The sequence below is a fragment of the Lithobates pipiens genome, unplaced genomic scaffold (genome assembly GCF_037356315.1).
Source record: "Lithobates pipiens isolate NorthernLeopardFrog02 unplaced genomic scaffold, aLitPip1_a1.2 Scaffold_1, whole genome shotgun sequence".
In the NCBI taxonomy this organism is placed as follows: domain Eukaryota; kingdom Metazoa; phylum Chordata; class Amphibia; order Anura; family Ranidae; genus Lithobates; species Lithobates pipiens.
Window position 1 is genome coordinate 172,790,852 of NW_027507685.1, and position 7,110 is coordinate 172,797,961.

Below are 7,110 nucleotides of genomic sequence, written 5' to 3' on the forward strand. Positions count from 1 at the left end.
AATGCCTTGCCCTAGTTGGTCTGCTAGTTCCACACAGACAGGGGAGACGTTTTGCTCTCCCAATTTGCGGTGCAAAAGTTTTGCCCACTCAGTCAGTGTCTGTGGCACAAGTGCGGATGCCAGTGCTGGTCGCACGGCTGACCCCACAACCGTAAACAAGGAACGAGCCACTGCCCCGGCCTTCCTGATCGTGGGATCCTTGAATGCAGGAGTTCCCTCTACCGGGATCGTGGTTACTTTATTTAAGCTGGGTACTGGGGGGTTCACGACCGGAGGAGCCGACCATTTTTTGAGAAGGCTTTTCTCAAAGGGGTAACGTACCGCCATGTTTTTGGGAACCGAAAAGGTCCTTTGTGGCCGACCCCATTCCCTGTAGATGAACTTGTCAAAATAAGCCAAATACGGGAACACCTTAGGTGAACGTGCTGGCTTGCGGGACCCAAAAGGGACCGCTACCTCAGCAGAGGGATCCGCTGGATCCTGTATCTTCAGGGTATCACGCACAGCTGGGATAAGTGCTCCAACAAGCGCTTTGTCATGCCCAGACCCGGACGGGGAATCATTCTCACTGTCCGAACGGTCCTGGTCAGCCTCGTCTGATAGGTCAGAGCAGGGATCACAAGCCACAGCAGGGCCCGAGTCTGCATCAGAGCTTTATCCAGAGGCCAGGGGGGGGGGGGGGGGGTAGGGGCCGTCCTATAGTCCTATAGAAGTCCTATAGAAGATGGCTGCTGAGGCTCACAAAGGGAACCTGCTTTGCCCACAGCCAAGATGGCCGCTGGACAGCGCCATGCGGTGACAGGAAAATCACAGAGCACCTCCACAGACATCTTTTGGGACCCCCCAGACCGGGACCAGGATCAACGCTAGCCGCACAGAGAGACCCAGCGAATCTCCCACACACACACCTCCCCAGCACATGCAGCCACCCCCCCGGAGGGGGGAAGGAGGGGAGATAGGGACGTGGGAGAGAAGAGAAGGAGGTGAGGTGGCCCCCGAATCGACCTCCCAGGGAATGCCCAGCTGCTCACCCCACCGAAGCAGGGAGAGCCGTACTTACCAGTCCTGAAGAGCTGGGAGACATTCCATCACAGACCTACTCCTGCGCAGTTACAGGGTAGCTACTGGCCCGGTATACTGTGATCCAGACATCAGTAGCCTGGTCATATGTATACCCCGGAGCATTGAAGCTCACCGACCACCTCTGGAGCTGAGGCATGTCATGGCCTGCCGAGCCTTAGCTGCGACCTGCACACGCTGGATGGCCGGACTGGGGAGACTACAAGGATAACTTAACCAGCCTGTCACCCAGCCGGCAGTTGATAGAAGATCTCAGGATTTTTCATATTGCGCAAAAAACATCAAACCTGCATCACAAAAATGGACCAAAGGGCCCGCAGGGTTCCTAGGTCATTCTCCTTGGCTAGCAAAAATAAAACTGAGTTCTGCCTGGGAGCAGGGAGGGTTGTTAGCACAGGGTCCGCGGGACTAAAGTTCTGTGTATTGTGTTACAATTTTTTGCCTAGTTCCCCTAATGGCAGGCTAACAAACCCATTTAGTTACAGAGAGGAGCTGTGTCGGGTGGTGAATATAAGAGAAAAAATGTTTTACTATCCAAAGTTAAAACAACAACAGGGGCAGAAGATTTAATAGATGGAAAGATGAAAAAATTACTGAAGGTCCGCTTTAAGATCATCATAGAGGACAAGGGGCCACTCTTTACGTTTGAAGGAAAAAAGATTCCAAATATGGAAAGGTTTCTTCACAGTAAGAGCTGTGAAAATGTGGAATAGACTTCCTCCAGAGGTGGTTCTGGCCAGCTCAGTAGATGGCTTTAAAAAAGGCCTGGATTTATTCCTAAATGTACATAATATAACTGAATACTATCGTTTATAGGTAAAGTTGATCTGGGGAATATCAGATTGCCTCTCAGGGGATCAGGAAGGATTTTTTCCCCTGCTAGAGTAAATTGGATCATGCTTTGCTGTTTTTTTTTGCCTTCCTCTGGATCAACTGTGGGTATAAGATTGTGTATATGAGATTGTATGATTTGTTTGCCCTTTTATAGGTTGAACTAGATGGACTTGTGTCTTTTTTAACCACTTCAGCTCCGGACCAATAAACACCTTAAGGACCAGAGGTCTTTTTCCAATTTCGCACTGCGCTGCTTTAACTGGTAATTGCGCGGTCATGCAATATTGCACCCAAACGAAATTTACGTCCTTTTCTTCCCACAAATAGAGCTTTCTTTTGATGGTATTTGATTGCCTCTGCGATTTTTTTTTTTGCGATATAAATGGAAAAAGAGCGAAAATTTTGAAAAAAAAAAGATATTTTCTTCTTTTTGTTATAAGAAAAATCGAATAAACTAAATTTTAGTCATACATTGAGGGCAAAATTTATTCAGCCACATGTCTTTAGTAAAAAAAATGTCAATAAGCGTATATTTTTTGGTTTGCGCAAAAGTTATAGCGTCTACAAACTAGAGTACATTTTCTGGAATTTACACAGCTTTTAATTTATGACTGCCTATCTCATTTCTTGAGGTGCTAAAATGGCAGGGCAGTACAAACCCCCCCCCCAAATGACCCCATTTTGGAAAGTAGACACCCCAAGGAAATTGCTGATGGGTATGTTGAGCCCATTGAATATTTATTTTTTTTGTCCTAAGGGATTGAATAATGACAAAAAAAATAAAAAAAATTTACAAAAAGTTGTCACTAAATGATATATTGCTCACACATGCCATGGTTATATGTGGAATTGCACCCCAAAATATATTCCGCTACTTCTCCCGAGTATGGGGATACCACATGTGTGGGACTTTTTGGGAGTCTAGTCGCGCACGGCACCCCGAAAACCAATCACCACCTTCAGGATTTCTAAGGGTGCAAATTTTTGATTTAACTCCTCACTACCTATCACAGTTTCGAAGGCCATAAAATGCCAAAATAGCACAAAACCCCCCAAAATGACCCCATTTTGGAAAGAAGACACCCCAAGCTATTTACTGAGAGGCATGTTGAGTCCATGGAATATTTTATATTTTGCCACAAGTTGCGGGAATATTACAAACTTTTTTTTTTTTGCACAAAGTTGTCACTAAATGATATATTGCTCACACATGCTATGGGCATATGTGAAATGACACCCCAAAATACATTCTGCTGCTTCTCCTGAGTACGGGGATACCACATGTGTGGGACTTTTTGGGAGCCTAGCCGCGTACGGGACCCCGAAATCCAAGCACCGCCTTCAGGATTTCTAAGGGCATACATTTTTTATTTTACTCCTCACTACCTATCACTACCTATCACAGTTTTGAAGGCCATAAAATGCCAAGATGGCACAAAACCCCCCCAAATGATCCCATTTTGGAAAGTAGACACCCCAAGCTATTTGCTGAGGGCCATGTTGAGACCATTGAATATTTTTTTTTGTCCCAAGGGATTGAATAATGACAAAAAAAAAAAATTTTTTTTTACAAAAAGTTGTCACTAAATGATATATTGCTCACACATGCCATGGTTATATGTGGAATTGCACCCCAAAATATATTCCGCTACTTCTCCCGAGTATGGGGATACCACATGTGTGGGACTTTTTGGGAGTCTAGTCGCGCACGGCACCCCGAAAACCAATCACCACCTTCAGGATTTCTAAGGGTGCAAATTTTTGATTTAACTCCTCACTACCTATCACAGTTTCGAAGGCCATAAAATGCCAAAATAGCACAAAACCCCCCAAAATGACCCCATTTTGGAAAGTAGACACCCCAAGCTATTTACTGAGAGGCATGTTGAGTCCATGGAATATTTTATATTTTGCCAAAAGTTGCGGGAATATTACAAACTTTTTTTTTTTGCACAAAGTTGTCACTAAATGATATATTGCTCACACATGCTATGGGCAGAAGTCAAATTACACCCCAAAATAAATTCTGCTGCTTCTCCCGAGTACGGGGATACCACATGTGGGGGACTTTTTTGGAGCCTAGCCACGTACGGGACCCCGAAATCCAAGCACTGCCTTCCGGATTTAAATATAAAATGCTACCAAAAAAACTGTTAGCGATCGCAGGGATCAGGCCTGACTCTGCGATCGCTGCAGTTACAGTGGTGTGAAAAAGTGTTTGCCCCCTTCCTCATTTCCTGTTCCTTTGCATGTTTGTCACACTTAAGTGTTTCGGAACATCAAACCAATTTAAACAATAGTCAAGGACAACACATGTAAACACAAAATGCAATTTGTAAATGAAGGTGTTTATTATTAAAGGTGAAAAAAAATCCAAACCATCATGGCCCTGTGTGAAAAAGTGATTGCCCCCCTTGTTAAAACATACTATAACTGTGGTTGTCCACACCTGAGTTCAATTTCTCTAGCCACACCCAGGCCTGATTATTGCCACACCTGTTCACAATCAAGGCATCACTTAAATAGGAGCTGCTTGACACAGTAAGGTCCACCAGAAGATCCTTAAAAGCTACACATCATGCCGAGACCCAAAGAAATTCAGGAACAATTGAGAAAGAAAGTAATTGAGATCTATCAGTCTGGAAAGGGTTATAAAGCCATTTCCAAAGCTTTGGGAATCCAGCGAACCACAGTGAGAGCAATTATCCACAAATGGCGAAGACATGGAACAGTGGTGAACCTTCCCAGGAGTGGCCGGCCGCCCAAAATTACCCCAAGAGCGCAGCGACGACTCATCCAAGAGGTCACAAAAGACCCCACAACAACGTCCAAGGAACTGCAGGCCTCACTTGCCTCAGTTAAGGTCAGCGTTCATGCCTCCACCATCAGGAAAAGACTGGGCAAAAATGGCCTGCATGGCAGAGTTCCAAGGAGAAAACCATTGCTGAGCAAAAAGAACATCAAAGCTCGTCTCAATTTCTCCACAACACATCTTGATGATCCCCAAGACTTTTGGGACAACATTCTGTGGACCGATGAGACAAAAGTGGAACTCTTTGGAAGGTGTGTGTCCAAGTATATCTGGCGTAGAAGGAACACTGCATTTCATAAAAAGAACATTATACCAACAGTAAAATATGGTGGTGGTAGTGTGATGGTCTGGGGCTGTTTTGCTGCTTCAGGACCTGGAAGACTTGCCGTGATAAAAGGAACTATGAATTCTGCTGTCTACCAAGAGATCCTGAAGGAGAATGTCCGACCATCTGTTCGTGTACTCAAGCTGAAACGAACTTGGGTTCTGCAGCAGGACAATGATCCTAAACACACCAGCAAGTCTACCACCGAATGGCTGAAGAAAAACAAAATGAAGACTTTGGAGTGGCCTAGCCAAAGTCCTGACCTGAATCCTATTGAGATGTTGTGGTATGACCTTAAAAAGGCCGTTCATGCTCGAAAACCCTCTAATGTAACTGAATTAGGACAATTCTGCAAAGATGAGTGGGCCAAAATTCCTCCAGGACGCTGTAAAAGCCTCATTGCACGTTATCGCAAACGCTTGGTTGCAGTTGTTGCTGCTAAGGGTGGCCCAACCAGTTATTAGGTTTAGGGGGCAATCACTTTTTCACACAGGGCCATGATGGTTTGGATTTTTTTTCACCTTTAATAATAAACACCTTCATTTACAAATTGCATTTTGTGTTTACTTGTGTTGTCCTTGACTATTGTTTAAATTGGTTTGATGTTCCGAAACACTTAAGTGTGACAAACATGCAAAGGAACAGGAAATGAGGAAGGGGGCAAACACTTTTTCACACCACTGTATGTGTTTAGTGTTTTGTAAGTGACAGTGATCGATCGATACTTCACTTGGGTGGGCTGGGCAGAGGGGCAAAACGCAGGTGCTAGCAGGTATCTGGGCTGATCCCGCTAACAATGCGTTTTTTTGGAACCCTGAACTGCTGGGAACGCTAGTATAGATCTGATCAGATCAGATATTGATCTGTTCAGATTCTATACCACTACAGGAGGTGTATGCTTTGCGCGTGGGTGTTAGCGGTACTGGCACTAACCTAGCGCTGCCTGGGGCGACGCAGACCCTGACCCTAAAACCTAATTGATATCACCCGCCGGGTGATCAGGGGGTTAAACCTTTATTGGGTAATAAATGGTGGGTGCCCTGATGCTATAAAAAGCAAACTAACCAGAGTCACCCGTAACACTTATACGGTGATCAGTGGTGAAAGGGTTAACTAGGGGCAATCAGGGGGTTCAAATTTTTATTAGGTAGTATATGGGGGTCCCTGGCGCTATATAAAAACCTGACGGGGAACCTAAATAACTAACTGGCTAACCAGCGTCACCAGTGACACTTATACTGTGATCGCTGGTGAAAGGGTTAACTAGGGGCAATCAGGATGTTAAAACCATTATTGGGTAGTATATCGGGGTACCTAGCGCTATAAAAACCTGGCGGTGAACCTAAAAAAATAACTAGCTACCTAGCGACAGTAGCGACACTGATGCAGCGATCAGAAAAATGATCGCTTAGTGACAGTGGCAAAAGGGGGTGAAAGGGTTAACTAGGGGCAATCAGGATGTTAAAACCATTATTGGGTAGTATATCGGGGTACCTAGCGCTATAAAAACCTGGCGGTGAACCTAAAAAAATAACTAGCTACCTAGCGACAGTAGCGACACTGATGCAGCGATCAGAAAAATTATCGCTTAGTGACAGTGGCAAAAGGGGGTGAAAGGGTTAACTAGGGGCAATCAGGATGTTAAAACCATTATTGGGTAGTATATCGGGGTACCTAGCGATATGAAAACCTGGCGGTGAACCTAAAAAAATAACTAGCTACCTAGCGACACTAGCGACACTGATGCAGCGATCAGAAAAATTATCGCTTAGTGACACTGGCAAAAGGGGGTGAAAGGGTTAACTCTAGGGGCAATCAGGGGGTTAAATCTTTATTGGGGGGTGATAGGGGGCTACCCTGGACCTAACACCACTGCCCTGACAGTTTTTACTTTTACAACTGACACTGAATGCATTAATCAGTAAAGAAATGATCAATGCAATCAGTGACACTGTGACTGGGGGGGGGAGGGGGGGCGGGGGGGCGATCGGGGGGGGGGGGATTGTGTACCTATGTGTACCTATGTGTCAGTGTAGTGTTTTGGTGCACTTACTTTTAG